The following is a 22530-nucleotide window of genomic DNA, read 5'->3' as shown; positions in this document are numbered from 1 at the left end:
ACCCCAGATGCCTGGAGGAAGAAAGCTCATCTTCCGCCTTGGAACACTTCAACCCCAGGGCATCAATGTGGACTTCAACAGGTTCCTCATTTCCCCTTCCCCCACCTCACCCCAGTTCCAAACTTCCAGCTCAGCACTGTCCCCATGACCTGTCCTACCTGCCTATCTCCTTTTCCACCTATCCACTCCACCCTCCCCCTGCCCCTGACCTATCACCTTCATCCCCTCCCCCACGCACCTATTGTACTCTATGCTACTTTCTCCCCACCCCCACTCTCCTCTAGCTTATCTCTCCATGCTTCAGGCTCTCTGCCTTTATTCTGATGACGGGCTTTTGCCCGAAACGTTGATTTTACTGCTCCTCGTATGCTGCCTGAACTGCTGTGCTCTTCCAGCACCACTAATCCTGAATCCTTCCCTGTACGGTTGTCTCTAGTGAATTCACTTCTTTCCTTTTGTTTGCTGACCAGAACTGCACCCAGCACTCTAGCTGCTGCCGAAACAATGTTTCATACATTTCCAGCATATCCTCTCTGCTCTTACATTCAATGTGTCAGCCAGTAAAGGCAAGTGTCCCATTTACTTTTTCCATCAACATCCCTAGCACAGCATGGGCATTGCTACAGATTGAAGATTTATTGAAATGAACTGGCCTTGTTTTAAAACATCTTAATGCTCAAACAGAAACAAAACATCTTTTCTGCAATTTCTCATGCTAAAATTCAACATGACGAAGGCAATACCACGTGAAAGGTTATTGCAGTGATTTCAAAAAAGTAATCGTGGTGACAGATAATGGGGTGTGAGCTGATGGAACAATGTCTTTGAAAAGCTTGTCTGCAGTAAAACAATCATCCAGATAAATTTAAGACTAAGTGAATTATAAATAAACAATCTTGGAAAATGAACTCCTACCAAGAGTAAGAGGAAAATAATCATGTGCTAACTATTAGATCACTGAATACAATATAAAGTAATGTGATAGTTAGCCTTGGGCTGAATTTTAAAAATCTGAAGCAGTGCTTTCAATTCCCAGTTGCTTTTCTTTTCTGGTTCAGCCTATTTTAAGTGATCTTACTCAAAAACATGCCACCATTTAAATTAGATGACTTTTTTTTTTACTTATGCAGGAGCAAAATGTTAATTCACTAGAAAAACTTCCCATGCAGTTCTAATCTGTCTATTACAGGAAGGACACACAAGTCATGCAATATTCTGCATGTCACGTTTTAATTATTATTTTTCATTATTCCTTGTTATTCATGTCACTTTTTTGTGAATATTTATTGCATCCATCTAATTGGGCAATGCCAATGTTTCCTTTTTTTTTAATCCAGAACTGGTATTAGGCACTTTCATCTCATGCATGACATGGGATTAGTGCAAAGCAAAGCTCAGGTTACAAAGAAATAGAATTTCTAACTGACATTAATAATCACATGCAAAGTATTAAAAGACTCAGTCACCAAATATGGAATAGAAAATGGAAATCTAAACATTGCTGCTCAGCCTTTTTTTTGTCATTTGATGCAAGAATAAATGATTTAGAAACATAGACATTTTTAAACTCAAGAATGAATGATTATTCTCCATGTTTTGACATGCTATATATACATGATATTAGAATGGTGAAGGAAATTATATGCAGCATTGTTCATGTAAACCCTCAATATTCAGCAATTATTCAGTGTTCAAATATTTCAAAGCAAAATCAAAGCAAAATATTTCAAAGACAGTGAATCAGGACAGAAAAATAGGAAGAATAATTTTACCTTTAAGTAATGGTTATAACAGTTTCTGTTGAAGGAAAACTAGAAAGCCAAGCTGAACTTATTAGGTGCCAGGAATTAAATTTCAAGGTGTAGTGTCGAACCACTAGTACACAGTTATAGATTTATCAGAGATGATTTGGAGATGCTGATATTGGACTGGAGTGTACAAAGTTAACAATCACACAACACCAAGTTATAGTCCAACAGGTTTAATTGGAAGCACTAGCTTTTGAAGTAATGCTCCTTCATCAGGTGGTTGTCTGATGAAGGAGCAGCGCTCCGAAAGCTCATGCTTCCAAATAAACCTGTTGGACTATAAACTGGTGTTGTGTGATTGTTAACTTCACAGATTTATTAGAGGACATCATACTGACAGTTAACAGAAAAAGAATGAACACAGCAACTATATGTCAGACTAAAGGTGAAATACTGTGGATGCTGGAAATCTGAAAGAAGAACAAACCAAAGGTGGAAAAATTCAGAGGTCAGCCAGCATCAGTAAAAAGAAACAGTTAACATTTCCCGATGATGACTAATGTGAAGCTCCCCTCCACTTATTTTACAGTTGCAGTGTTCAGTAAGTGGGTGATGAACCCTGTCTTCCTAATTATTTTATGTATTAGCTCAAGGCAATTATATCATGTCTGTGACATGATTTTACAAGTTTTTTTTTCTCTCTCTCTCTTTCAATCACTCATTATCTCTCTCTCTCTCTTCCCCCTCCCCCTCACCCCTTCCCCCTTTAAAGTTATAACTTTATGCCATTATTTTCTGTCTTGTGTCAGCAAGGTGAAAATTCAACAGCAATCTTCAGGGCATAAAACTAATTCTCCCAACTACAATCACATTGTCCCAGATGGCTATTGGGCTTCTCATTGGACATTGAAAAAGAGATGACTGGTAGTCACCATGCCTCAGGTATGGAGGAGCCAGTGGGTTGGACTGTGATGGACAAAGTTAAATTTCACACAACACCAAGTTAAAATCCAACAGGTTTAGTTGGAAGTACTAGCTTTCAGTCAGCTGTTCCTTCATCAGGTAGCTGGACTATAACTTGGTGTTGTGTGATTTTTTAAGCATATCTCAGGTGTGGCGAGAGCGATTGAGAAAGACAGTCCTTCGTAATAACCTCAGCCACTGAGGGAATTGAACTCATGCTGTCAGTGTCACTCTGCATCACAAAGCAGCCATCACAAACTGAGCTAAGGTTTCAAAATAAATGTCAACTGAGTGGTTAAATTGTTTGTTGTCTTACAAAATAGCCATTCCTTCTGGAATGGTGTTAGCCGGTTGATACATCAGAAATATATCACTCCTATTCAACAGAGGAGCTAGAACAATAACAGTTATTGAGAAAATACTGAAAACATTTATCAAGTGTCTAATAATTGGACATTTGATTTGATTTATTGACACATTTTTTTATACTAATGCAATAAAAAATGGTCTTCATTGCTGCCACTCTCCAGCACCAATTTTAAAAACTGCAAGTAGACCAAATCACAGAATATAAAGTCGGAAAAGTTTTGTTTGTTCTTGAAGGGTTGGTGCCAGTGGACCCAATAAAGGCTAACCACTGGCACAAAGGCCCTCAGAATGGCTACAACGCAGTACTGCCACTTCCTGAAACTCTGTGAGAAATGCCCTCTTGATCAGACCAAGAAAGGTCAAGAACTCAGCGCTTTCATCCAACAGAGAGTGGCGCAATGTTTCCAAGAAGAGGAGAGCTCCCAGATTGCAGATCCAGAGAAATGTGAATGGATGTATGGAAGCTTGGCCAGAATTCATTCTTTTTCTGACAAAAACAAGTAACCTCATCTCAGAAACACAAGCTTTTATGGTGGAAGATGCCTAATGGTTCTTGCAACAGATAACATTAAAACAAACGGAAGAAATGAAGAAAGTTATGTGGAAAAAGATACGAGAGAAGTTCACGGGCAAGCCAGAAGATGCCACCAAGGAATATGTTTAACAGTTGTACCTTGTTAACATTAATGCTTAATCTTATTTACTGCAGTTTCTATCTAATAAAGATCTTGTTTGTAGGTAGACTTATTTTATAATTGTGTAGATGTTTATGGAAATGAAATGTTACATAGTAAAGACTTAAAAAGAAAATAAAGTCAGAAAACATAAAATAAGAAAGTTTGTCTTATAGTGTTATCTCAATAAAGGTGGGTGGTTTTCGGAGCAGCTCCCACATCTGGTTCAGCCATGAGCCTGCATCCAGGCTCCTCCACCCCAATGGCTCGCGTCCTGTGGCTAAACCGACAGTGCTGCTGTAACCACGCTTCGCCACACAGCCGAAGCTGAAAGAAAGAGTCGCCACTCTCCCATGCCACTTCGCCACCACCAACGCCACCGCCGACATTAGTTCATGCTCAGCCAACCTCGCCAATGCAGTCACGAGCTGGTGCCATTAGGTCCTGCACTAGGACCAAAGCTGTTGCCGTCACTACCTCCACCGTTTGGCGTCCGGGCCTAGTCGTGGACCTGAAGCCTTCGCTCAGCCAACAAGTCTGAATTAAGCCTGGTATTTCTGCCTCTTTCGCCGGGAGACTTCAGGCTGGAACGGAGCTGTTCCACCTCATCCTGGCATTGCAGCCGTCATTGGATGCTACCCCTTCAATATTTAATTAGCCTCCCCAGGCCTGAGCCGTTATCTTCAACCCCACCATTCCACACCAAAACCGCCAGCGATACCAGTGCAACTGAGGCAAAAAGACAACAGAAATGACTTTAAAGAGAAAGAAAAAAGCAAAAGTAAGTGGTTAGCACTGCTGCCTCACAGCACCAGAGACCCGGGTTCAATTCCCGCCTCAGGCAACTGTCTGTGTGGAGTTTGCACATTCTCCTCGTGTCTGCGTGGGTTTCCTCCAGGTGCTTCGGTTTCCTCCCACAGTCCAAAAATGTGCAGGTTAGGTGAATTGGCCATGCTAAATTGCCCGTAGTGTTAGGCGAAGGGGTAAATGTAGGGGATGGGTCTGGGTGGGTTGCTCTTCGGAGGGTCGATGTGGACTTGTTGGGCTGAAGGGCCTGTTTCCACACTGTAAATAATCTGAAAAAAGAAATAAAAAGGAAAAAGAAAAGAAATGCAGACAGAAATGGACAAACCCCAGGTTCATTTGCCTGATCTCTGTCACTCCTCTACTGCCATCTTGAAACATTTAGAAATTCAGAATGCAGTAGACAAAAACAATGCGGTACATGGAAGAAAAATTATACTTGAACTTTATTTTTAGAATTTCATATGGATGTCATAAGTGAATTAAACAGTGAGGTCGTAGATTTCTTAATCGAGCCAGTGTGTTTTTCTGCAGATGTTTTGTCGTCTCATTAGGTGACACCATCAGTGCCTCGTCAATAAGGTGTTGGTGCTCTGTCCTACCTGGCATTTAAGTGTCTCTGTTTTTAAGTATTTCCGGTTTTGTATCTGAGTGGCTTTGATACGGGGTCCAGCTCAATGTTCTCATTGATTGAATTCCGGTTGGAGTGCCAGGCTTCAAGGAATTCTCTAGCATGTCTTTGTTTTGCCTGTGCGAGGATGGTTACATCATCCCAGTTGAATTTATGTCCTTTATTGTCTGTGTGGTTGGAAATGAAAGAGTACTGGTCGTGTCTGGCAGTGGCAAACTGATATTAATGCACACATATGGTCAATTTTCTTCCAGTTTGTCCCATGTAGTATTTTTCACAGTCTTTGCACAGTATCTTGCAGCTAATGTTCATCCTGTTGGATGTGGGTGTCGGGTCTTTAACCTTTGTGAGGAGCTGGTGGAAGGTGTTTATTGGTTTGTGGCCTACTAAGATTCCTCGGGGTCTGAGTAGTTGGGTGGACATTTCTGATATGTCTTTGATGTACGATATGGTCACTATTTCTACTTTAGGTTTGTATTTGAACTTCAGTATTTGAACAACAGCATTTGAACTTTCAAAAGTCATTTGACAAGATGGTTCACAAATGGTTTCCACACAATATAGGTATTCGTCATGCTATGGTTACTTTATTAGCATGGCTGGATGATAGGTTACCTGAGAGTCATAGAGTCATAGAGACGTACAGCCCAGAAGGTTGCACCCTTTGGTACAACTTGTCCATGCCAACCAGATATCCCAACTCAATCTCGTCCCACCTGCCAGCACCTGGCCCATATCCTTTCAAATCCTTCCTATTCATATACCCATCCAACTGCCTTTTAAATGTTGCAATTGTACTAGACTCCACCACTTCCCCTGGCAGCTCATTCCATACACATACCACTCTCTGTGTGAAAAGGTTACTCCTCAGGTCTCTTTTATATCTTTCCCCTCTCACCCTAAACCTATGCCCTTTAGTTCTGGACTCCCCACTCCAGGGAAGAGACTTTGTCTATTTGTCCTATCTATGCCCCTCATGATTTTATAAACCTCTATAAGGTCACCCCTCAGCCTCCGACGCTCCAGGGAAAACAGCCCCAGCCTGTTCATCCTCTCCCTATAACTCAAATCCTCCAATCCTGGCAACATCCTTGTAAATCTTTTCTGAGCCCTTTCATGTTTCACAACATATTTCCGATAGGAAGGAGACCAGAATTGCACGCAATATTCCAGCAGTGGCCTAACCAATGTCCTGTACAGCCGCAACATGACCTCCCAACTCCTATACTCAATACTATGATCAAGGAAAGAAAGCATACCAAACGCCTTCTTCACTATCCTATCTACCTGCGACTCCACTTTCAAGGAGCTATAAACCTGCACTCCAAGGTGTCTTTGTTCAGCAACACTCTCTAGGAACTTACCATTAAGTATATAAATCCTCTGAACGTTTGCTTTGCCAAAATGCAACACCTCACATTTACCTAAATTAAACTCCATCTGCACTTCTCAGCCCATTGGCCGAACTGATCAAGTAGTGGACCCAGCACCCATCCTTGTGGCATTCCACTGGTCACAACCCTCCAGTCTGAAAAACAACCCTCCACCACCACCCTCTGTCTTCTACCTTTGAGCCAGTTCTGTATTCAAATGGCTAGTTCTCCCTCTATTCCGTGAGGTCTAGCCTTGCTAATCAGTCTCCCATGGGAACTTTGTTGAACACTTTACTGAAGTCCACATAGATCATGTCTATCACTCTGACCTCACCAATCCTCTTTGTTACTTCTTCAAAAAACTCAATCAAGTTTCAGAGACATGATTTCCCACGCACAAAGCCATGTTAACTATCCCTAATCAGTCCTTGCCTTTCCAAATACACATACATCCTGACTCTCAGGATTCTATCCAACAATTGCCCACACTCAACGTCAGGCTCACTGGTCTATAGTTCCTTGGCTTGTCCTTACCACCTTTCTTAAACAGTGGCACCACGTTAGCCAACCTCCAGCCTTCCGGCACCTCACCTGTGACTATCGATCATATAAGTATCTCAGCAAGGGACCCAACAATCACTTCTCTAGTTTCTCACAGAGTTCTAGGGTACACCTGATCAGCTCCTGGGGATTTATCCACTTTAATGCATTTCAAGACATCCAGCACTTCCTGTTCTGTAATATGGACATTTTGCAAGATGTCACCATCTATTTCTCTACATTCTATATCTTCCATATCCTTTTCCACAGTAAATACTGATGCAAAATACTCATTTAGTATCTCCCCCATCTCCTGCGGCTCCACACAAAGGCTGTCTTGCTGATCTTTGAGGGGCCCTATTCTCTCCCTAGTTACCCTTTTGTCCTTAATGTATTTGTAAAAAAACATTTAGATTCTCCTTAACTCTATTTGCCAAAGCTATCTCATGTCCCCTTTTTGCCCTCCTGATTTCCCTCTTAAGTATACTCCCACTGCCTTTATACTCTTCTAAGGATTCATTTGATCTATCTTGTCTATGCCTGACATAGACTTCCTTCTTTTTCTTAACCAAACCCTCAATTTATTTAGTTATCCAGCATTCTCTACAACTACCAGCCTTTCCTTTCACCCTAACAGGAATATACTTTCTCTGGACTCTCTGAAGGCTTCCTATTTTCAAGCCATCCCTTTACCTGTGAAAATCTGCCCTCTATCAGTTTTTGAAAGTTCTTGCCTAATACCATGAAGAGAAACAGAAAGTTGAGATAAATGGATTGTGTTTGATATTTGCAACTGATGGAGTGATCAATGCTGGGGCCTCAACTACTTACCATCTTTATAAATGATTTGGATGAAGGGAAGAGCTATATCAAAACAAAGTTGCTGTCATTGCAAAGGCAAGTAGAAAATCAAATTGTATGCTGATAAAAAGAATGGAACTTCAACAAAGAGAACAGAATGATTGTAGCAAACACCAGAGTCTCGAAGTTCTGCCGAAAGCAAGCCACTTAAATTTTCAGAGAGCAAGGGAAATGTGGGAGAGTTCTAATTGGGCCATCTGTGGCTCGTGAAGTGGACAGACTCAGTGTGATCTGATTTTTGCAAGTGACATGTTCAGTATGTAACTTGTGCAGATTAGATGTGGTAGGAGAATGTTTAATTGAAGTTCATTGAAGAGAAAGGCTATACTTTTAGACAGGTCAAGTAACCTCTGTTCCAAGGACACCTTTGGAAGAGATAAGGAGTCCTTTAAGAGAAGTAGGGCAGAGGTTCAAAATAGATGAAAATTTGCATTTAATTTTTTAATTTATTAGAAGTGTAAAATTAATTCGAGCTATGAGGAACTTTGAAATAGCTGTAAAGAGGATTTGTCAAGAGGAGCTGTCAAAGGAACTTATCAAAGAATTCAAAACTACTGTCTTGAAACATGACAGCAAAAAACTACTGTTTAGAAAAAATACATACTTTCTATTTAAAGTTGTCTGTTGAAATAATCCTGAGGTTTATCATGGCAAGTTTAGTGAAGGCATAGATGCTTTTACAACCTTTCATTAACACAGTAGGGTGCCTGTCAGCTAACTGTTTGAGTGTTAATTCCAAGGTATTAAAATCTCTGAAATGGGGCAATGAATTTCTAAGCTCTGATCTCCAGCATCTGCAGTCCTCACTTTCTCCCAATGAATTTCAATGTTTATTTCACAGGCCATTGAAGGAAGTAAAATGCATTTCTTTTTCATTTGTCCTTTATTTAGTAGTAAATTCATCAATGGATATTTAAGAACCTTATTTAGTTTAATCAAAGGCCATGAGCCCAATCCTAGGTGATTTTGCATGGTAACTGTCATTGCATCATCCTCCGCCATTTCCGTCACCTCCAAATGGACCACCAGCAATATATTTCCCTCCCTACCACTATCAGTATTCCGGAGAGATCATTCGGTCTGTGACTCCCTCATCAGGTCCACACCCCCCATCAACCCCCAACCCACTCCTGGCACCTTCTCCTGCCACCACAGGAATTGCAAAACCTGTGCCCACACCACGCCCGTCACCTCCATCCAAGGCCCCAAAGGATCCTTCCACATTTGACAGAAATGTACCTATACCTCTGCCAGTGTTATCTACTGTATCCTTTGCACTTGATGTGGTGTCCTCTACATTGCCGAGACAGGACCCTTTTTTGCGGATCATTTCAGAGAACATCTCTGGGACACCCGTATCAACCAACCCCACTGCCCCATGGCTGAACACTTCAACTCCTCCTCCCACTCGCCAAGAACATGCAGGTCCTGGGCCTCCTCCACTGCCAAACCCTTACTACCCTGGAAGAAAAACACCTCATCTTCAGCCTTGGGACACTGCAACCATGCAGTATTAATGTGGATTTCACCAGTTTCCCGATATCCCCTTCCCCCACCTTATCCCAGTCCCAAGCTCCAACCCGGCACCACCCTCTTGACCTGTCCATCTTCCTCCCCATCTATCCACTCCACCCTCCACTCCTATCTGTCACTTTCTCCCCCACCTTCATTTATTTCATATTCTCAGCTACCTCCCCTCCAGCCCCATCCCCCCTCCATTTATCACTCAGCCCCCAGCCCACAAGCCTCATTCTTAATGAAGGGCTTACGCACAAAACATCGATTTTCCTGCTCCTCGGATGCTGCCTGACCTGCTGTGCTTTTCCAGCACCATACTCTCGACTCTGATCTCCAGCATCTGCAGTCCTCACTTCCTCCCACTAGCTACAAGACACAAATCTGCAGTGTGATGGAATACTCTCGACTGGCTTGGGTAAGTGCAACTCCAACATCACTCAAGAAGCTTGACACCATCCATCACAAAACATCGAACATTTTCAAAATTCACCCCATTCTCTATGCACAGGGCTAGCAGTGTATACAATTCTGTGATACACTGCATTAACTCACCAAGGTTCCTCTGATAGCATTTTCTGAACCCATGATCTCTACCATTTAGAAGGACAAGGGCAGCAGTTACATGGAAACATCACCATCTATAAGTTCCCCTTGAAACTGTTCACCATTCTGTTTTGAAACTGTATTGTGATTTTCTTGGTGTTGCTGGGTTAAAATCCTGCAGTCCCTGACTGCACTGTGGAAAGCTAAAAGTATTTAGTACGCGAGCAGTGTTTGCAGTTAGGAGAGAAAAGGCAATACAAGATATTTCCAAACAGAAAAAGAGAAAAAAAAAGTCAAACTGATTGCATTTATCTTTATAATTCATCAAACTCAAACTCTAATTTGAAGCTTATACAACAGGCTAAAGGGCAGTGCTTTTGAGCTGTTCCAGTACATTACAATCACTCAATCTCGTATGTTTTAGCTGTGAATCACAGCTGAGGAACGATAAACACAATTATTCTTCAATAGAGCTGATTTCAGGTAATTATTTGCACATGATAAGCGAACGTTTCTGATTAGTAACGTTATAATTATTCCATGGAGGTCACAGGTAGATGGATGTCATTATGTTCTCATCGAGCAATGTTGTATCATTTTCCTTTTCCTGACTGAAATTGGGAGGGGACAAAATTGACTGCAAATGTATAATTCATACTGATTGCCATCAAATCAATCCCCAACTTCAATTCTTAGCAACACAGCTGTTACCAAACTGATTATTTAAACACTGACTTGTTTATAAAGGTCATTGAGAAACAATCTCCCTCTCTCCAAAGTACAAAACTTGCAAATATTGTGCCAATTTGTCATGAGGACTCTGAATGCTTTATATTCAACTGAGTTCACAGGCTTGATGTATGATTTCAGCTGCCTGCCTAATTTAGTGAGCTATCTCAGATGTGTTGTCCTCAGTGGCATTTTGCATAGATTTTACATTGCTGCTTTGAAAAATAATTTATTTCTTTCTAAATTTCTTTCGAACTGGAAAGGGCTGGAATGGGCTGCCTGTTTAGATAGGCAATAGATCGGTGGATTTTGTCAGTTTCACCAAGCCAAAATCGCGCAGCTATTCACCTTTGTGTGGCTAACCAATTCTGACCAACAGTCAGAAGCTGAGGAAGAAGAGAAGATCTGAGGCAGTGGGAAGGGAGATGAAGGGGGAGGGTGCTAACAAGATGTATTATATCAATAACTGATCCTTCATTTCGTTGGATGGTTTTATATATTTAGCAAATTCAATCTTGTTAAGGATCTGGATGTTTCCAAAGTGGATTACGGAGTCCTGGGGACATTCATACTTCCTAATACCAAGGAACACTCTAAGACCTAACAAAAAAGAAACAGCCAATTCTAGAAATTCTGAAACAAACAAAAAACAAAGATTACTGGAGAAATATTGCAGATCTGTCAGCATCTGTTTTTGTTTCGTTACTGTATGAACAATGAGAACACCTTTCTAATATTGACTCAAAGCTTATCAGACCCAATGTGAAAAAACTTCCACTGTCACCTTCACAGAAAGACAGTGCAACTCTGCCTGATTCAGAAACCAAGGGGGAGGGGACAACCCAAATGGACATCATCACAGTTCTCTCCATTCCTTCCCCAAAACTCGTACCAGCAAGTGAGGGTTGACGCAAGGACAACAGTTCTAGCCATCTTCCTCTCTGAAAAGGTTCACTCTGTTTTGCTGTGACTGATAGCATCCCTGCTGCAAACAGAAATTTTGAAAATAAGATATTAAATCAGCATGGCTGTCTCCAGGAGAACAGCCCAGATCAGACTGTTGCATTTTTAAACTGCTACCATGGATTATTGAAGGAAAATCTCATCAAATGTTTCTTTTAGTTTTGAGATTTTAACTGTTATCAATCTATCCTCTGCTCCCTTTTAAATTGTATTTTTTTCTGCTTGTATGTGTTTTTACCTCATTTGTTAGTGTCTTTTGCACATGATCTGACCTGATTGACATGTTGAAATTATCCTCACTCCTGAGACAGGTGGATATTCTGGTTGCTTTTCTTGGAGTCATGTCTATGCCAACCGAAATATGTTGTATGTGATGTGGCAGCATCTTAAAGCAGCTCCTTGTCCATTTATCAGGCAAAATTAATTCCAATTGGATCCAGCATGTCTATGGTGAAAGGTGAAAAAAAAATGTTCATTTCTATCAAACATGAAAATTATTTGTTGAATGCACAAAGTGAAGATCAGTTATTGTTGTTTATTTTCATCATTTTACTGGCATAAAAAGTGTACTTAAACACTACTCATTAAATTGCAGTGCAAAATACTATTGGACCTTATTTAAAACTGTTTTTTCACTGAAGAATAAATCAAACAAACAGAACTAGAGCTGTGCATATAATGATTGTCTCAAAGCCATGAACTTTTTAAAGGCTATATCTCAGTTTATACTATCCATATATGTGTTTTCCTAATTTGTTTGATAGTTCCTTGTTTATGGTGTTGAAGCACCTATTATCACATTCAAAATCTAGATTGTACTATCTTACACTTCAAATGAAGGCGTTTTCTCACCAAGTGAGGATGGTTTAAAATATTTTAAAGCTGTTTTGCACATGTTCATGCTGACCCTCTGCCAGAAACAGATTTAAATTGATGATACTTGTGAAGCAAGTACAAAAAAATTGTTTACACGTAATTGCTTAGAAAATCGATAGATGTTGCTCGAACAAGTTTAATTTTTTTTGTTTTCTTTTATGTGCGTTGACATCATTGCAGCTGTTCAACTGATGCCTCAGTTCACAGAGCTTCTGTACCATATTCTCCAACAATTGATAACTCACTTGATGAGGCTATGTGGAAAATAAGACATATCTCAGAAAAATAATGAGGTATTTATGTTGTTGAGAGCTTTTAAAAACATCATACATGGAGTGGAATGAAAGGCTGAGAGGAATTTTTTCCCACATTTAAGAAGAAGAGCAACAACAAAAATACCTTTAAAGAAGACTTTCTATACAAGTTCTCCAGAAGATCTGCCATAATCTCTAAGGAGGAACTGTAGCTTTTGATGCATAAAAACATCTCAAGGCACTCCTCAAGAAGTGCAATTAGAAACAAGTGGTTTTTCAGCCAAAGATGAGCATATTGCGGTGGACGCCTAAAAGGTTAATCAACAGATAGTTCTTGAGAAGGTTTCTATAAGAGAATAAGGAGATAGTATGGGTTTGGTTGGAAATTTCAGGTGGTAAATTCTCAGTGCTGGAGGGTATAGCTATTTTGGTGTGAACTGGGGGAAAAGGCTGCAAATTAATATGCAGAAATAAGGAGTATGGGATCATTAAATTTCCCTTCCCTTCTGTGTTATATAATTACAGGTCTTTTCCTAGAAATGCACATTCACTCTATATCTCTTCACATACTTACCTAACAACATTTCCAATGTTGAAAAGTCCCGTGATTCACACATTCACAGTCTTTCGTGGAAGGGATCTTCAGACTTCTCAACAAATTTCAAGATGCAATTTTAAGCTTTAATTTTAAGATTAGGCATCCAAATTGTTTTATGATTGCCATTGTTAGAAAAAAAACCATAGACATTTTTGTAGAGGTTTAAAGACAGGGATAATAATACCGAATCAAAGATGTGAGTGATACAGAAGCCGGTGTAGGTCTTCAAGATGTTGAGTGAGTTTTTAAAATGGGATAGAATATAAGCAGCAAAGTTTTGGATCAATTGAGATTTACAGAGGATAGAGTTAGCAGACACAGCATGAGAGGTTGCATTAGTCAGTATACAGTAATAGATGGGTTGAAGTACCTGATTTTATGGATGTGAAATTCTTACCAAAAGAGAGAATATTTGCATTTGAAGCTTACTTACGTCAAATGGGATGATGAGGCTGTGAACACTTTGATTCTGCTCAAAACAGTAGCCTGGGATGAAAATGGAGTTATTGATAAAGTGCAGACTTTATGGCAGGGACCAATTAGATGACTTCAGTCTTCCCCATGACTATCTTTGAGAAACTTGAGGCTTATGCAAGACTGTACCTAAGAGAAGTAGCTGCAAGGTATCAGCAGACACATTGCACATTTGAAACCAGGCCCCAAGGAATCTTGATTGAGAGTGTGGTACTGAGAAAGCACAGCAGGTCAATCAGCATCTGAGGAGCAGGAGAATCAATGTTTAAGGCAAAAGCCCTTCATCAGGGCTTTCTTGATTCCTGATACCATTCCTGATGAAGAGCTTTTGCTCGAAATTTGACTCTCCTGCTGCTCGGATGCTGCCTGACCGGCTGTGCTTTTCCAGCACCCCACTCTCAACTCTGATCTCCAGCATCTGCAGTCCTCACTTTCGCCTACAAGGAATCATGGTCTTCCTCTATTTATAGTCTACATAGTAATCTGTAGAAATCATGACCAAAATTATAACATTTTGCTTTATATGTATGCTGTCAATACCAAGCTGTATCTCATAACCACATTTCTCCATCTTTCCACCTTCCCTAAATTGATAAACCACTTGTCATCCAGTTGGACCTACAAAAATTCCATCCACTGAAATATTGGCATACCAACAATCTTTGGAACTGCAACAAATTCTGTTCCTTAGCCATTGGTTTCATCCTCCTATCCCTAACACCTTTCTGACTCAGACTGTTCACAACTTTGCTGTAATATGGAAAATAAGGCAAGGCAGGGCAGGTGACTGAGATGTCAGTGGGGGAGCACTTTGGGGCCAGCGACCATAATTCTATTAGATTTAAAATAGTGATGGAAAGGGATCTAAAAGTTGAAGTTCTAAATTGGACAAAGGTCAATTTTGACAGGATTAGGCAAGAACTTTCAAAAGCTGATTGGGGGCAGATGTTCGCAGGTAAAGGGACGGCTGGAAAATGGGAAGCCTTCAGAAATGAGATAATGGGAATCCAAAAGGTATATTCCTGTTAGGGTGAAAGGAAAGGCTGGTAAGAGCAGAGAATGATAGATGACTTAAAGAAATTGAGGGTTTGGTTAAGAAAAAGAAGGAAGCATATGTCAGGTATAGACAGGATAGATCGAGTGAATCCTCAGAAGAGTATAACGGCAGTAGGAGTATACTTAAGAGGGAAATCAGGAGGACAAAAAGGGGACATGAAATAGCTTTGGCAAACAAAATTAAGGAGAATCCAAAGGGTTTTTTACAAATATATTAAGGACAAAAGGATGACAAGAGAGAGAATAGGGCCTCTCAAAGATCAGCAAGGCAATCTTTGTGTGGAGCCGTAGGAGATGGAGGAAATACTAAACAAGTATTTTGCATCAGTATTTACTGTGGAAAAGGATATGGAAGATATAGAATGTAGAGAAATAAATGGTGACATCTTGCAAAATGTCCAGATTACAGAGGAGGAAATGCTGAATGTCTTGAAAAGCATAAAGGTGGATAAATCCTCAGTACCTTATCAGGTGTACCTGAGAATTCTGTGGGAAGCTAGGGAAGTGATTGTTGGGCCTCTTGTTGAGATATTTGTATCATCAATAGTCACAGGTGAGATGCCAGAAGGCTGGAGGTTGGCTAACGTGGTGCCACTGTTTAAGAAGGGTATTAAGGACAAGCCAGGGAACTGTTGACCAGTGAGCCTGACGTCAGTGGTGGGTAAGTTGGAGTGAACCTTGAGGGACAGGATGTACATGTATTTGGAAAGGCAAGGACTGATTAGGGATAATCACCATGGCTTTGTGCGTGGGAAATCATGTCTCTGAAACTTGATTGAGTTTTTTGAAGATGTAACAAAGAGAATTGATGAGGGCAGAGTGGTAGATGTGATCTATATAGACTTCAGTAAGGCATTTGACAAGGTTCCCCATGAGAGACTGGTTAGCAAGGTTAGATCTCACGGAATAAAGGGAGAACTAGCCATTTGGATACAGAACTGGCTGAAAGATAGAAGACAGAGGGTGGTGGTGGAGGGATATTTTTCAGATTGGAGGCCTGAGACCAGTGGAGTGCCACAAGGATAAGTGCTGGGTCCTCTACTTCTTGTCATTTACATAAATGACTTGGATGCAAGCATAAGAGGTACAGTTAGTAAGTTCGCAGATGACACCAAAATTGGAGGTGGACAGTGAAGAGGGTAACCTCAGATTACAACAGGATCTTGATCAGATGGGCTAAAGGACCGAGAAGTGACAGGTGGAGTTTAATTCAGATAAATGCGAGGTGCTGCATTTTGGGAAAGTAAATCTTAGCCTGACTTATGCACTTAATGGTAAGGTCCTAGGGAGTGTTGCTGAACAAGGAGACCTTGGAGTGCAGGTTTATAGCTCCTTGAAAGTGGAGTCACAAGTAGATATGATAATGAAGAAGGTGTTTGGTATGCTTTCCTTTATTGATTTGAGTAGTGAGTACATGAGTTGGGATGTCATGTTGCAGCTGTACAGGACATTGGTTAGGCCACTGCTGGAATATTGCATACAATTCTGGTCTCCTTCCTATCGGAAAGATGTTGTGAAACTTGAAAGGTTTCACAAAAGATTTACAAGGATGTTGCCAGGGTTGGAGGATTTGAGCTATAGGGAGAGGCTGAACAGCCTGCAGCTGTTTTCCCTGGAGCGTCGGAGGCTGAGGGGTGACCTTTTAGAGGTTTACAAAATTATGAGGGGCATGGATAGGATAAATAGACAAAGTCTTTCCTCTGGAGTGGGGGAGTCCAGAACTAGAGAGCATAGGTTTAGGGTGAGAGGGGAAAGATATAAAAGGGACCTAAGGGGCAACTTTTTCACACAGAGGGTGGTGTTGTGTATGAAATGAGCTGCCAGAGGAACTGGTGGAGGCTGGTACAATTGCAAAGTTCAAGAGGCATTTGGATGGTTATATGAATAGGAAGGGTTTGGAGGGATATAGACTAGGTGCTGGCAGGTGGGACTAGATTGGGTTGGGATATCTGGTCGGCATGGACAGGTTGGACTGAAGGGTCTGTTTCCATGCTGTACATCTCTATGACGCTAAGTAACATAATGTGCTTCAGCTGCCAACCACTTACCATGAAGACTGCTTATTTCTGCTTGTATAGTATTGTGTGTTCACCGGTGTGCACCAGCTCCCTTGCTGCTAAAACTCACATTCATATCTTTGTTTCCTCCCAGATTTGACTATTGTGTAATGCAATGGCTTTGAGAAGGTTAATGAGGGACATAGCATGAGGCCCGTCCTATCTAATAATATTATCCAGTCTTGGTTGGTGAATCAAAAGTCTATTTTGAGATCTGATATTGTCATCTCTGGCTCCTGAACTATTAGGCGAAAGTGAGCATTCCAGATGCTGGAGATTAGAGCCAAGGTTAGAGTGGTGCTGGAAAGGCATAGCAGGTCAGGCAGCATCCGATGAGCAGGAAAATCGACGTTTCAGGCAAAAGCCCCCAAAACGTTGATTTACCTGCTCCTTGGATGCTGCCTGACCTGCTGTGCTTTTCCAGCACCACTCTAATTCTAATAGTATTATGCCAATCTAGCAATATAAATTGTTTGTTGTGTCACCATAGTCTGACCAGACCATAGGGGCTGTTCTCTTATTAGAGAGAGAAGCAACTGGTGGTGATTTAACCTGAGGACCACCAAACCTCAGGCGAGGGAAGCAATTGAGAAGGAGAGTTCTTTATAGTAACTTGAAAGGAATGATGGGGAATGAACCCATGCTGTTAGCATCACACTGCTCTCCAAAACAACAAACCAGCCAACTGAGCTAAACTCACTGCCATGTATTTTGCACCTATAGCTATCAAACAATAATCTACATCATATTATTAAGATGTACTCATGGTTTGTTCTGTGCCACTGTTAACTGAACAGGCTGTTACACCGAGTAAAGAGTAACTAGCTGATTCAATATCTCCTCATATAATTCACTTTCAGTTTTTATCTGATAACATCCCTGTGACATACTGGAATATTTTACAATGTTAACTGCACAATAGCAGTGCAAATTGCTGTTGTTCCTGGAAGTCAGGGTAATGATCTGACCATATATAGATGCCTTTTACTACAGAAGACAAGCAAATCCTATTCAGAACTAAATAACAACTGAAGAAAAGAACCATAATATACCATACTTTGAGGCAAGTTGATACCTCAGTAATAGCTTTCTCTGGGGTGAAGGTGATGAAAGACATGGGTTGTATTATATGCCCCTGGGCACAAAAGAATCTATTTCTCCATTAATGCAGAACTGAATGCAAAACTTCAGTACACAAACATAAACCTACATAACACTTTGTCATTTTTTCAATTCTTAAGTCAATTAGCCTCTTGTATGGTCCAGTTTTTCAATGGAAAATAAAAATAAATTTACTAGAATTCAGTGTAAAAACAGAAAAATGGAGGAAGCTTTACCGATAGTGGATAAAAATGCTGCAATAATAATGGAAACATTGTAGATGTAACTGATAATGTGGGAATTTTTATCGTTCTTGGCAGCTCTGAAAAAGCTATTACATTGATTTTATGCTGGAGGATCTTAACAGTCCAGAAGTAAACACTTGCTTCACACTTCCATGAGTGCTGATTGGAATCCCAGCAGAGATCAGGTCAAACCTATAGTTCAGTAGACCTGATTAATATCAGCAAGGTTTTTAGCCAGGTACATGGTGAGGGGTTGCAGAATGGTTAATTGATTACCATAAGAAATTCTCTTGGTGTAAGTAATAGGCTGTGACTATCTGGTAAAGTTGTACATGTTGGGGATCTTTTTTTTTGCAATGAAAATAGATCAATAAATGCTCTAAAAGTTCTCTAAGATTACAAAATTGTTTGCTCAGAAAGAGATAGAAAATATTTCTACTTGTGGGAGAACAAAACTAGAGAACACTTCCTATCAGAAGAATGTTGTGAAACTTGTAAGGGTTCAGAAAAGATTTACAAGGATGTTGCCAGGGGTGGATAGTTTGAGCTCAAGGGGCAGAGTGAATAGGCTGGCGGGGCTGTTTTCCCTGGAGCGTCGGAGGCTGAGGGATGACCTTATAGAGGTTTATAAAATCATAAAGGGGCGGAGAGAGGATAAATAGAGAAAGTCACTTCCTTGGAGTGGGGGAATCGAGAACTAGAGGGCATAAGTTTAGGGTGAGAAGGGCAAAATATGAAAGAGACCTAAGGGTCACTCAGAGGGTGGTGCATGTATGGAATGAGCTACCAGAGGAAATGGTAGAATTGCAGCATTTAAAAGGCACCTGGATGGGTATATGAATAGGAAGGGTTTAGAGGGATATGGGCCAAGTGCTGGCAAATGGGACTAGATTTGGTGAAGATATCTGGTCGGCATGGACAAGTTGGACTGAAGGGTCTGTATTTCTCTATGACTCTATGATAAATGCATAAATCACTGAAAATCAAACAAAAAAGAAATTCAGGAGAAACTCTTTTTTTTCTAGAGCATACTTGGAACAAGAGAATTGCTACCACAAGGAGCAGATGACACATATATCATAGATACATCTTATGGGAAAACTGTAGAAACACAAGATGGTATTTAAAAATTGGCTTAATTACATACATTGTTCAAACATTTTTGGAAAAACAGAACCTTCCTGTGAATAATTTGTGACAGTTTTCAAACATAAAAAGTCAGGAGCACAGGTGTTAGGAACAAGTGTAAAAGTTGTTGCTAAAAGGACAAATTGTTCAAGTATTGGCTCAACACATGAACTTTGAGGGGGAAAGGACAGATGATCCCATTAGCACTCAGATTTAATTAGCTAGGATGCAGTTACAAAGCAAAAACAGGGAAGTACATAAATGAAAAGGAAAGAAAATACTTTAACTATGAATTTAAAAGAAAAGAAAAATGAGAGAGGGAAACCTGGCTGGAGTATGAGTTGGAAAATCTAAACATAAACATTTGAGTCTGCATGATGCTATAATCTGCCTCCTAACTGTCATTAGGAGCACACTCACAAACGTCCCTCAATCAAAGACAGTTCTAGGTGTTGGATTCCTATCTTCATCGCAGATATTTTCAGGTATTTAGTTGTTAAAGGAATACATTAAAATATGAATGCTGCACAGCCTAATTAAAGCCCAGGTATCCCTAGAGTATTGTCGAAATGCAGTCTAACAGATCATAAATCCACTCAACTCTTTTTTAAAAAAAACTTTCTGCTCTCTGATCAGTCTTCTGCTAGTAACTTTCTGGAATTCTCATGCTCTTATCTGGATTAACAAAGTAAGAATCGTAACAGCAGTCACAAACATTAATAGCCTCTGTCCGGGACGGAAATAATAAGATGTGATGTCAGACTATCAGGTTAAGTGGTTCAGATGTTGCTTTGGTTTACAGCTCAGTGTGCCCAAATAACTATTTGGTCGTATTGAATTTGAACATTGCTAAAATGTGACACAATGTCAAAGCTTTCATCTTACACACGTCAGGACTAGGATGTAAGAAATTACGCTTTCAGAATGGAGCAACAATTTATACAGCAGAGAAGAAGGTGATGATTGGTTGGACCATGGTCTGAATGATGATGAAGCAAGGAATGTTAACTCTTAATCTTAGTTGGCTGATTAATTTCAAGCCTGGCAGGGAGATGTTGATTTGTCAGGGCATTGCCATGCTGAATGCAGTGGGCATTGTCATTCTTTGTTGCAACATTTTTTCAATGAAACAGGTATATCAAAATTAGACAAATTCCTTTAGCCTGAAAGAATAGGGTCCTGAGTATGAATATATGTAGAATCTAGCATGTGCAAATAATCATGCTGTGAACCTGACTGATCATCTTAAATTGGTTTCCTGAATAATTCTTAGCATGGTCAGGATGAATTTATAAATGGTGTTCATAGCAGATTCATATCAAATGCTGGACACAGTATTCTGAGGTTTACAAGCATGGGATGTTTGAGCACAATCACAATGCAAACAGTCAAATGGAAGATTTTTTAAATACAATTTGATATAGCCTACAACCAGGTATCATGATAGCACTGAAACTCATTTGTATGATACATAAAGTATCTTTTTGGCTTGATGACAGCATCCAGCTAATAAAGAATACCACTCATGTTTACCGCAAGGTAGCAGTCCCTGTTTAATCTATTGCTCAAATATTTGAGACACCTTTCCCTTCCATGACAAGCTGAAGTGGACTGGACACCATTCATGGCCAAAGGGGGCAGTCATTGATCTGTATGTAAGATTGCATGATATACAATCTATGATGATTGATCAGGGTAGCCATTATCATGCAAGATAGTTTGATAGTCCCCCTTTCAGTATCAAGGGTGCAATTCCAGACATACATTGTAACTCTACTATTACAATGACAGTAAATTTACGGTGATGTTAAACCTGCAGCATAAATGCATGATTTCTGCAGAGTGCTAAAAATGTCTGAGAACAGATAAACAATTGGAGAATATAAATGCATGACTGATTATACATGAAAGCGCATGTAACCTGAGTCACAGCAGCAAAAGACAGCTGATCCAATGCCAAATTGTGATTTGATTCACTTGAGGCCTGAAGTTACACACTAGCATGAACAAAAGTTTAAAATTTCCCTCCTCACTATCTTATTTAAAGCATTGCCTGACTTATCGTAAACAGTTTAGCACCTTTGCTAAAATTCTAGGGGAAAGAACTTAAGAAAAATATCTTAAGGATCTTTAGCAGTGGTGTCTCAGAAAATTATATTGGTGCTATTGTGATTCTGGCAAATACCATGCACTACCAACAAATGTAACCAAGGAGTCTTTAGTATCCCTAAAATATTTTCAAAGACTAAAGGCTAAGGATAAAGAAAAAGCTGATTTTTCAACTTAAAACTATTCTCCCTCTGTCAAAGTAAGGCTGTATCAAATTAACATTGCACATGGTATTAGATAAAGTGTTACATGTCAAAGGTACCATCTTTCAGATCAGACATTAAATCAAAGCAAAACAAAGACACAACATCAAATGCTGGAGATGCTCAGTGGGTCACACAATATCTATCAAGAATTGTTGCCTCTCGTTCTCCGTTCACAGAAGTTACTTGACTTGTTCAGTATTTCCAAAGGGTACTGTTTTTATTTAAGCTTTCCAGCATTGTTATATTTCACATTTGTATTAAACTAAAGTCCTGTGTGCCCTCTCAGTCAATGTGAAACATCCTATGTGCCATTTTGAGAAGAACAGAGGAGCATTTCTGGTGCCCTAGTCAATATTTATGCCTCAACCAATATGATTGAAAGAAATTTAGTCATTAACCTGTTGCTGTTTCTGGGATCTTACTGAGAATTCCTGATGAATGGCTTTTGCCTGAAACATCAATTCTCCTGCTCCTCGGAGGCTGCCTGACCTGCTGTGCTTTTCCAGCACCACACTTTTGACTCTTACTGAGTATATGTTAACTGTTATGATTCCTTTGGTTTGACAGTGATGCGATTTCATTAACTTTGTGGCAGCTTGAGATAATGAAAGATATCTTTTATATTAGAACATAGATTATAGAATAATACTTCACAGTATAGGAGAAAGTGAGGTCTGCAGATGCTGGAGATCAGAGCTGAAAATGTGTTG

General features: G+C 40.1%; 1 pseudogene; it reads left to right on the top strand.

Annotated features, from left to right (window-relative positions):
* The first annotated feature begins 3368 nt into the window (after positions 1-3368).
* LOC122557544 (ubiquinol-cytochrome-c reductase complex assembly factor 2-like) lies at positions 3369-3744 on the top strand (annotated as a pseudogene).
* Positions 3745-22530: the final 18786 nt, after the last annotated feature.

Source organism: Chiloscyllium plagiosum, unplaced genomic scaffold (genome assembly GCF_037043375.1).
Source record: "Chiloscyllium plagiosum isolate Xiang-an unplaced genomic scaffold, Cpla_swu_hap1 HiC_scaffold_11, whole genome shotgun sequence".
In the NCBI taxonomy this organism is placed as follows: Eukaryota; Metazoa; Chordata; class Chondrichthyes; order Orectolobiformes; family Hemiscylliidae; genus Chiloscyllium; species Chiloscyllium plagiosum.
This window is presented reverse-complemented; position numbering and strand designations above follow the sequence as displayed.